General features: G+C 36.6%; 1 pseudogene; it reads left to right on the top strand.

The window, feature by feature from the left end:
• Nucleotides 1-4,810: 4,810 nt before the first annotated feature.
• Nucleotides 4,811-10,273, top strand: LOC136063135 (stemmadenine O-acetyltransferase-like; annotated as a pseudogene).
• Nucleotides 10,274-10,634: the final 361 nt, after the last annotated feature.

Genomic DNA, 10,634 nt, shown 5'->3' with positions numbered 1-10,634 from the left:
ACTCTATCTTTCATAAAATCTCTTTGTGTTTTGTTTGCGTTGTGTTTCTTATTTTTGTCATCCCTGTTTTTGTAAGTTTTTCTTTGTTGTTATGTTTTTGATCAATCTTTTCTTCTTCTGTGTCAAAAATCCAAAAACAAATAAAAAGTGGAAAATCTAAAAATTTTGATCAACTTTGTTGAGTGTTGTCTCAAAGCATGTTTTGCCTTGTACCTTTGTACTAATGGTTTTGTGCATTTAACGAGCTTCGCTTGTCCCTTATGCACTCATATCATTATGGAAGAAATTCTGAAATCTATGTGACTGTTGTAAATAGATCTTGAACCTTGTCATGAATGATTAGTGAATGGTTTTGTTGATCTTGAGACATGCATAGACTTGTGCCTACATATCTTCCCACTTTTATTTTTATTGCTTTCAATTAAAGAGCTCACCAAATGTAAATCTCCAAATGAAAAGAGATATTAAGCTACAAAAGTCTATCGCGCATTCTAGTATTTGACTAGGAAATAGGGAAAACGACCAAAAGAAAATATTTGATGCCCATAAAGCCAAAGGCTAACTCATCAATTTGAAATCTTAAAAATTTCAGGCATCTATCTCACAATGAGATATGTTGATTCAAAATGATCAAATGATATGATGTATGTGAAGCCGAATGAAAAGTTTCAAAGAAATGTACTCAAGTTTATGTGGGAGGTCATATATACACATTTCTATAATTGAGATGAGTCACATTATCTAGTGCTAGTTGTGTATGCCTTGATTGAATTGATCATTGAAACTTCACATTAGACTAAGGACTATCTCATTTTTTATATTCACACACAACACACAAGTCTATGTTCAATGAATGTCATATTCACTTGTGTGATTATACTTGTTTAAATGTGTTTTCACAAGCTCAATCTTTGTTGATCAAACACAAAAAGATCTTTGAGTGTTTTAGTTTGTTTTTGGAAAGTATTTTGTTTTTACAAAAATGTCAAAATTTTCAAAACCAGTGTTGCCCTGTTTTGGCGACTCAGTCGTGGGTAGGTCCAGTTGCATGCCCCAGTCACGAGCTCACTCAAAGATTTTTCATGGCTCACTGGCGAGTCAAGGTTGCAGTTGTGAAAAATACTTAGAAAAAATTTTAAAACTTAAGTTTTTCTGATTTTCGCAGCTCAGTGTGGAGACTTGTTCGCGAGTGGAAGGTCCAGTCGTGAGGGGTACACAGAGATTTTCGTGGCTCCCCTAGCAACTATCTCGTGGGTAGACTTTTCAGTCACGAAAAACACTTAGAGAAATTTTTTAAGTTTATTACCTTCACAGTGTTTTGCGGCTTACCTTGGCGACTGACTGGTGACTTAATTTAGTTGCGAAAAATGCGTGTTTTGTGTTTTATGGACAGTTTTTAAAAATTATTTTTCAGTTTTCCCACGTCCTTTTGTGCCTATTCATTGTCTTCCCCATTTCACTCTTACAAACACTCCGAGTATTTCTTCGAAAATCCTCCATTTCTACATCACTTCTTCTCAAATCTTCAACAAAAATGTATAGGTTTTTCCTTCTTTCTCTTCATACCTACTGATTTGTTCATTATTGTCGTGATTTTTGTGTTGATATTGTGGTTTGTGATTTATCATGATTCGAACATGGGTTTTTGTTTTTATGTTTTAGTGTGCGTTTGTGATGGTTTTTATACTGATCTTCTCTATATTGGGTACTTATTGTGGTTTTAGTTGTATTCACAAACTCATTGTCACGGTTTGAACCTAAATCTTAAGTGTTTAGGGTTTTCTTCATCATCCATGGTGTGGATCGGACACATTGCTAATACTGTTTGGTGTCTTGTTTGGTTTCTCTTGTTTGTGATAACCATGTTACAGAGTCAAAATGTCTCATTTCAATAGATCAGCTGTGAAAGGAGGTAGTAGTAAAGGGAAGGAACCTATCATTGAAATTGATGATTTCTCTCCTAGACCAAAAAGGACTCGTTCCCCATCAGGTGTGTTTGATCCTAATAAGCTCCGATCGTATGCTGCTTTTCAGACTCATGAAAACTATTTCAGAAATGCTACTCCATTGATTGAAAGGGTCGTTGATCAGCAATCTATTTTTGACACCGACATCCCTCAATGGTTTGCTCACAAGGATTGGAATTATCTTCTCTTTGACCTTAATGATGCATATGAGAATTTGGTAAAAGAATTTTATGTCAATGCAATTGTTGAAGGAGACGAACTTAAGTGTTGGGTTAGAGGAAAAAGGTTTTCGATCTCTTCCCCGTACCTGGCAGAGATTCTTCACATCAACTAGCCGATACTTGGAAACTCACCGATGTATGGTATCCAAATGAGGACTTACTTCAGGAAGTTCTTGGAAAAGATTTGGAATTTCCTCAAATGGCAACTCTGTCAGTGTTTTATCTCTTCCTCCAAAATTAAGGGTGCTTACGATCGTCATGTTTCACAACCTGTACCCCCTATCCAGCACAGGATATATGAACCTCGGGTGTGCACTATTCCTTCATGATCTGATCTCTGATGTAGAGATAGACATTTGTGCTCATATCTTTCATGTTCTTCGCAAAACTTTTCTACGAACTGAGTCAAGGATATGCATACCTTTCTGCTGTCTCATTTCAAGGAATTTGAAGCTTAAAGGAATCCATCCTTCAGAAAATGAATTTCCCTGCTCAAAACCAAGTCCAATCAACATGCACACATTCAATGCTAGCATTGGTCATAGTAAGAAGGGAACCAAGACAGAATCTTCAGCGTCCCACAGTGGTTTGCGCTCATTCCCCGTCGACGAAAAGCTAGACTCTATTGTAGCATCTGTCCATGAGCTGAGTTCAAAGATGTTCGGACTTTCATCCATCTTGCACCACCTCAACATTCGATGGGATATGAAATTCACCTCTATCCAAGCCCAATTGGATCAAATCCAAAGAAAGTTAGAAGATGATGAGAACTACCTATTCCTTGACAAAAAGGGGGAGATGATGTTGGCAGGGGGAGTTCAACGAAAAGGGGAGATTTCAGCAAATAGGCTTCTGTTTATCGCTTTTGTCTAACTTTAGCATATTTCTATTTTCATGTTATATTTTTTAGTACTTTATTTTTACTTTATGAGTTTATGTGTTTGTACCTGGTACCTTTGTAGGTTTTTAAGATTTCTGTTTATGGTTTGTACCCATATTGCTTTTGTAAGCTTTGAGGGTTTGTTTCTATGCACATGTAGGCTTTGTGGTTTGTACCTTGCTTTATGCAGCCTGTGTGCTTTGCTAAATTAGTATTTATAACCAAGTGTTATGCTTTTCCTTCTAAGTACTGTCACTCTTGTGCCCTTGTAGGATTTTTCCTAGATGCATATACTTCTTATACTGTGCATTGGTTGAGTGTTGGTCATTTAAGTGATTTGCCTTGTGTTTATCAACTTGAATGTCCGGATGTTCATTCCAAGTGTGAATGAGCATTGTGATCACTTGTTTATAGTGATTGCTTGTTTTGGTCTTGCCATGATTTATAGCTTTATTCCATTGTGCTTGCTCCATATGCTTTACAAGTTTTCTGTATACAATGAACTTATTGTGTTGTTATGTTTCAGGAGTTCTTGTTCTTCTGGTTTAAAAGCTTCACAGATTCTAAAGTTAGGTATGAGTGAGTTTTCCAACTGTTCCCAACTCACATGTTAAGTCTAGAGTTTGTTTTAGAGTTTTGTCACAGAATAGCCAAAGTGGGAGATTGTAAGGTTGAAATTTATCAACCATCTTGTTGGCTTTATTCCGTACCAATTTGTTTGTAATTTAGCACTTAGTAACCCTGTATTTAGGTGGGATTCATGTAAGGGTAGTGTGTGAAGAGAGTGTGAAGAATTGCTCATCTTTGTGTAAAGAAGCAGAGGCTCGCAGCTAGGACTTGCTACTAACTCGCGGCTTGCAAGCCGCCAAATGTTGTGCACGTGAGAAGCATGCGGGAAGGTGAAGGGTCACGCCAGTTGTCGCACTACAGGACAAAAGTCTCAGGCTGGCCAGGCCGTTACCTCGCGACTTGGACAAGCCGCGAGGCCAAGTTGCCAACTTACCCTGTTTGGCAAAAATTGACTCTTCGTATTCCAAACATACACCACTATATATAGACCCTTATACCCACGAAATTAAGAGAGTTTCCAGAGAGAATTTTGTGAGAGAAACCCTAGAGAAAAACAAGATTGCCTTATCCCTAATCTTCACTAAGAGACTTTACAAATTCCTCTACTTTCTTCCTCTCCATTGATACATCCTTAAGAGGTTATTAACCAAATCCTTTTCTCATCACACCCATGTCTATGAGAAGGTACATTTGGTGCTAAGGGAAGCAGTTTGGAAGGAACCAATGAATATTGGTTGATGCTATGGTGTATTGCAGAATCCGGCAAGCTAAAGAATAAATAGGTTCGGCGCAACTACATTCTTTAGGTACACTGGGTAGATTAGGCTTGGAGGGTCTTCTGCTGTTCATGTATCCCAACTACATTCTTTAGTGGATTATTTACCGTTTGGAGGGCGGCAGAGAGGTTTTACGCCAAGGGCTTCAGTTTCCTCTTCGATAACACATTGCGTGTTGTCCTTGTGTTTGTATCTCTCTTCCTTTATCTTTGCCTTTTATTTTCTGCTGTGGATGTGATTATAATTGGCTTAGAATGTTTATCAATTCTGTGTTTGGCTTATGTTCATATTTCACACATTAATTATTTGATTATAAGCTTGAATTGATAATTTGTAATCTGGAGTCTAAACGTTCAAGGGTGTTTTATACACATATTGAATTTTCAATAGCAAACTATGAAACCCGCTTCTCCAACCCCTGACCACCTCCGTCTTTGGTCATTACACACTGTCTGTAATTGATCAGATTACACCTCAAATATTCATGCCATTTTGTGTCTTTTATCCGCAAGATCGCCGTGCAAATCTCAGTAACTTAGAACGCTGTGACTGGATTAAGAAATCCTTATCTGAGGTCTTAACACTATTCTACCTGCTAGCAGGACGGGTTAAGGTAAATCTTTACATTGATTGCAATGATGAGGGCGTTCTCTATGTGGAATCCAAGGCCAATTGCCAACTTTCTGAATTCCTTGAGAATCCTATCCCAACTGAGGTCAACAAATTCCTACCCATACAGGCTTTAGCCATACAAGTAACCACCTTCAACTGTGGGAGGATGGTGATGAGATACAGAAGCATCAAGAAGTAGAACACGTCTACCTCTAGAAAACAAGAAACAAAACATATTTGCTCCTGGAAATAATCTTAAATCCATGAGGGCTCCTTAAATCCATGAGGGTTCCTTGAATCCACAAAGGTCCTTGAATCCACAAGGAAAAAACGATCTAGAATCTACTAGAGAATAGAAAGACAAAAGTCTAAATTTTATTGATTGAATAATTGTTCAAGAACATGTATAAACTTCGGGGTCTATTTAAAGGCTCCGTAAAACTTGACAGACAAAAAAATATATTTTTAAATAACTCCTAATTAATACCAAACCCTAACGGGAACCAAATTTGAACTAAAAAGCATTAAATGCAGCCAAAAACAATGAAATAATAACTCTAATCCTAAAATAACGAAAATTACAAATTAAATACCAAAATTAATAAATTACAATAATTAAATTGTAGATTCTTTCCTATATCAGACCTCTTCACTTGAAACAAACTCGTTCTCGAGGTCATCTTTGAAATCTAAAATCTTCCATGCCAAGAGAACAAATACTTTGAATATTTCATCTTTCTTGTCTTCTTGATAAACTTGAAAGTCACCAACTGAGCAACTTAAACTTCTTGTCCCTTAATTTTTATGCAATTGACAATATTCACAAAATAAGAGTCAATAATCAAATCAAATCTTTCCTCCCCAATAAAATCAATAAACTTTGTTTCGGTGTCTCCCACCAAAATAATAGGAGCTTGAACGTTGCAATCAACTAACTTGACTTCATCGAGATCGTTGACAACTTCCTCTATAATTTCTTCTTTAATGGTTTTTACTCTCTCGACTTCAAGATCTTTCTCTATAATAGAGTGTTCATTAATCTTATCCACAATCTTGATTTCAAGTTCTTCCTCTAAAACAAGGCCTTTAACAATTTCCCCAAAAATCTCTATATTTTCTTTTTTGACTTCTACATATTCTTCAAGAACAATATTTTCTTCAACATGCAACTCTTCTTTTAATTGTGGAATATTTAGCTCTTCAAAATAATTTAAGTATGAACTTCTTGGCCAATAATAATCTTGTATTGTATATGACAAGATTTCTTCACAATCCAAAGGATAAAATTTGATAGCAAGCATCTTTTTCATCCTTGGCCATGAACAAATTTTTTCTTTACATTGTTGGATTCTATCAGACTGTGTTTGTTCTCACCAATGTAAGGCATACTTACTAAGTTTATACAAAGTAAGTCCAACATTATTCTCATAACAAAAATTCTCATAGTCAAATAAATCCTCTGGATTAAGTAACCAATCAAGAAAATCTTCTTCTAAACAATAACTATTAAAACTTGCAATTATTCTATAAGGTCTATATGAAATTTGCGTACCAATAGGTTGCCCGTGAGTTATGTCTCTGCTACAGTTATCCTTATTGTACCCATTCTTCAACGGCGCCATCCTAGTATAGATATTTGCGAGTGCTTGTTGTACATCACATAATACTTGCTAAGTTATTTGTTGTTGTTTTGGTGGTGGTTACCGTCTTGCCGATTAACAATCAGATCAGGGTAAGTCAAAGCTCTGATACCAGTTGATGTCGTGGAACTTGAAGAAGCAAAATACGTCTACGTCTAGAAAACAAGAAACAAAACACATTGCCTATGAAAATAACCTCGAATCCATGAGAGTTCCTCGAATCCATGAGAGTTCCTCAAATCCACGAGGGTTCTTTGAATCCGCAAGGGATCTGAAATCCACTAGAGAATAGAAAGACAAAAGTTTGAATTTTATTGATTGAATAATTGTTCAAAAACATATATAGACTTAGGGGCCTATTTAAGAGTTCCGTAAAAGTTGATAGACAAAAAAATATATTCTAAAATAACTCCTAATTAATATTAAATCATAATGGGAACCAAATTTGATCTAAAAAACATTAAATACACCTAAAAACAATGAAATAATAATGCTAAACCTAAAATAACAAAAATTACAAATTAAATACCAAAATTAATAAATTACAATAATTAAATTAAAGATTCTGTCCTACATCAGATGGTGATTGGTTTGATCTTTAATCACAAGGTTTCTTCTTCTTTCTCAACAGCTGGGCTGTTATTGCTTGTGGTATTAGTGATATACAAGGTCTGTTTGGATACAACTTATTGTTGCTGAAACTGAAAATTGTTGAAATTGAAAACTGAAAACACTGTAGCAAAATAATTTTTAAATGTGTGAATAGTGCCGTGGGACTCATTTTTAATGAAAAAGTTGTTGAAAAGTATAATTTGTGGGACCCGTGAATAGTGCATGGGAGCACTGTTCACAGAAGACTTGGTTAACAACTACGGCTAGTAAAAAAGGGAAAAAAAAAAAAAAAAGGCTAAAACGTGCTACAATACAAAATGCAAAGCCAAATTAATCCCTATCCAAACCGACACACAGATACCACGATTCGAATTTGCCACGTTATTCCCACCTGATACTTTACCTATATTTGATCCAACAAATGGAAAGCACAAAATTGTGATAAAGAGATTTGTCTATGATGCATCTTCCATAGTCGCTCTTCGAGCCAAATACAGCACAGACAACAACAACATTGCAAACCCACGTCCCTCTCATATGGAGGTGTTATCAGCTTTCATATGGAGTCGCTACCTTGCTGCGCAACACAACCAGAACAACCCCAATAAGATTTACGCAGTATTTCATGCAGCGGACCTACATAAAAGGTTGGATCCTCCACTATCAGAGCAATATTTTGGAAACATAAGCCTGTCCACAGCCTCCGTAGTCTCTTGGGACAATGAGATAGGGTTAGATGGTATTATTATTCCAACAAGAACCATGTGAAAGAATTCCAAGATGTAAGGTTGAAATTTATCAACCATCTTGTTGGCTTTATTTTGTGCTAATTTACTTGTAATTTAGCACTTAGTAACCCTGTATTTAGGTGGGGTTCATGTAAGTGTAGTGTGTGAAGAAAGTGTAAAGAATTGCTCACCTTTTGCAAAGAAGCAGAGACTCACGGCTAGGACTCGCGGCTTGCAAGCCGCCAAATGCTGTGCACGTGAGAAGCATGCAGGAAGGTGAAGGGTCACGCCAGCTGTCACACTGTAGGACAAAAGCCCCAAGCTGGCTAGGACGTTACCTCGTGACTTGAACTTGCAACTTGGACAAACTGCGAGGCCAAGCCGCCAACCAGCCCTGTTTGGCAAAAACTGACTCTTCGTATTCTAAACACATACCACTATATATAAACCCTTATACCCACGAAATGCAGAGAGTTTCTAGAGAGAATTTTGTAAGAGAAACCCAGAGAAAAACAAGATTGCCTCATCCCTAATCTTCACTAAAAGACTCTTCAAATTCCTCTACTCTCTTCCTCTCCATTGATACATCATTGAGAGGTTCTTGACCAAATCCTTTTCTCATCACACCTACGTCTATGAGAAGGTTCATTTGGTGCTAAAGGAAGCAGTTTGGAAGGGACCAATGACTATTAGTTGATGCTATGGTGTATAGCGGAATCCGGTAAGCTAAAGAAGAAATAGGTTCGGCGCAATCTCGTTGGAGCAAGAAGCTTGGAGGGGTTAGGTACACTGGGTAGATTAGGCTTAGAGGGTCTTATGTTGTTCATGTATCCCAACTACATTCTTTAGTGGATTATTTACCGCTTGGAGGGTGGCGGAGAGGTTTTACGCTGAGTGCTTCAGTTTCCTCTTCGATAACACATCGAGTGTTATCCTTGTGTTTGCATCTCTCTTCCTTTATCTTTGCCATTTGTTTTATGCTGTGGATGTGATTATATTTGGCTTAGATTGTTATCAATTCTGTGTTTGATTTATGTTCATGTTCCGCACATTAATTGTTTGACAATAAACTTGAATTGATTTTTTTTTTTTTTTTTTGCTATTTTAGGGTCTAAACGTTCAAGGGAGTTTTACACACACATATTGAAGTTTCAATTGGTATCGGAGCAGATGCACTCTTTGTGGTTTGATTACCTAAGTGCGATCCTAGACCCCTTGGCTATGGATGCAACTGTGAAAAAGGTCTTAATGAATTATAGTTTAGATGTTTGTGATAATGATTGTATGAGAATGTTTGAAGGATGCTCTAAAAATGAACTCTTAGTGTTAATTAGATCCAGGAAACATGCTAGGATGTTCGCTTACATGCTGAAATACTTTGAAAATAAGAACCACATCTTACACAATAGTCTATGTGAGTCTAACTCTTTGATTGAAAAGTACAAAAGAAGAAATAGAACATTGTGTGAAAAGGTTGATAATCTGAAAATGAAAATTCAATCTGGCAGAAACATGGAAAATAAAGATGAAGTTATGTTTGATGGTCAAGAATGCTTGTCTGATGCTTGTCTGTTTGTGCGCATCTCATTGAAGGTTTTTAACTTATGCTTATAGTATCTTGATAGTGAATGTTCTCGTCATATGGCAGGAGATAAATCACTCTTTAAGACTCTTAAAGAAAAAGCCTGTGGTTATGTGACTTTTGGTGATGGGAGCCATGCTTAAGTTTTCGGCAAAAGGACGATTGAAATACTGGGATTACCTTTATTGAAAGAAGTGCTATACATCAAAGGATTGAAGGAAAATCTCTTAAGCATCACTCAGATCTGTGATGAAGACTTTCTTGTCCAATTCTCAAAGAAAGGGTGCATAATCATTGATGAAAAAAGAATTCAAGTCTTGGAGAGAAATAAGACTATTGATAATTGCTATAGAGTAGTTCCTACAGCACCTATTTCATGTAGAAGTGCTCATGTTGATATGCTGAAACTTTGGCATCACAGGTTTGGACATGTAAATTTCAAAGAAGTATCTAAAGTCTCTAAACTTGAGGCAGTTAAGGGACTTCCAAAGTTTGGAAAGGTGGAGAAGACTATATGTGGAGCATGCCAAATGGGAAAACAAACAAAGGCAAGCCATCACAAGGTGAATGTGATTGCTACCTCATGGTGTTTAGAGCTTCTCCACGTTGATCTAATGGGGCCTACAAGAACTGAAAGCCTAGGAGGAAAAAGATACATTATGGTGGTAGTTGATGATTTCTCAAGGTACTCTTGGATGGAATTCCTTAGAGAGAAGTCTGAAGCATGTGATAAAATGCAAAGACTATGCAAGAGACTACAGAATGAAAAAGGAGTTCCCATAGTCAAAATCAGAAATGATCATGGGAAGGAATTTGTTACGTTCTAAAGATTTAGGAATTTATGTATTTAGAACTCTAATTTGTATTGTTGGCAAACCATGATCAAAATAGGTTGTTTAGTCTTGTTTAGGCTTGCTCAAAGTATGTTTATTTGTAAAACTGGAATCGAGTGAGTGCAGATTTATTGGACTAAATCTGTAAGGCTCGATCGATCGAAAATTAGACTCGATCGATCGAACCACGTACAGATTTATTTTTCTGCAGAG

This window comes from Quercus suber, unplaced genomic scaffold (assembly GCF_002906115.3).
Source record: "Quercus suber isolate HL8 unplaced genomic scaffold, Cork oak 2.0 scaffold_488, whole genome shotgun sequence".
In the NCBI taxonomy this organism is placed as follows: domain Eukaryota; kingdom Viridiplantae; phylum Streptophyta; class Magnoliopsida; order Fagales; family Fagaceae; genus Quercus; species Quercus suber.
This window is presented reverse-complemented; position numbering and strand designations above follow the sequence as displayed.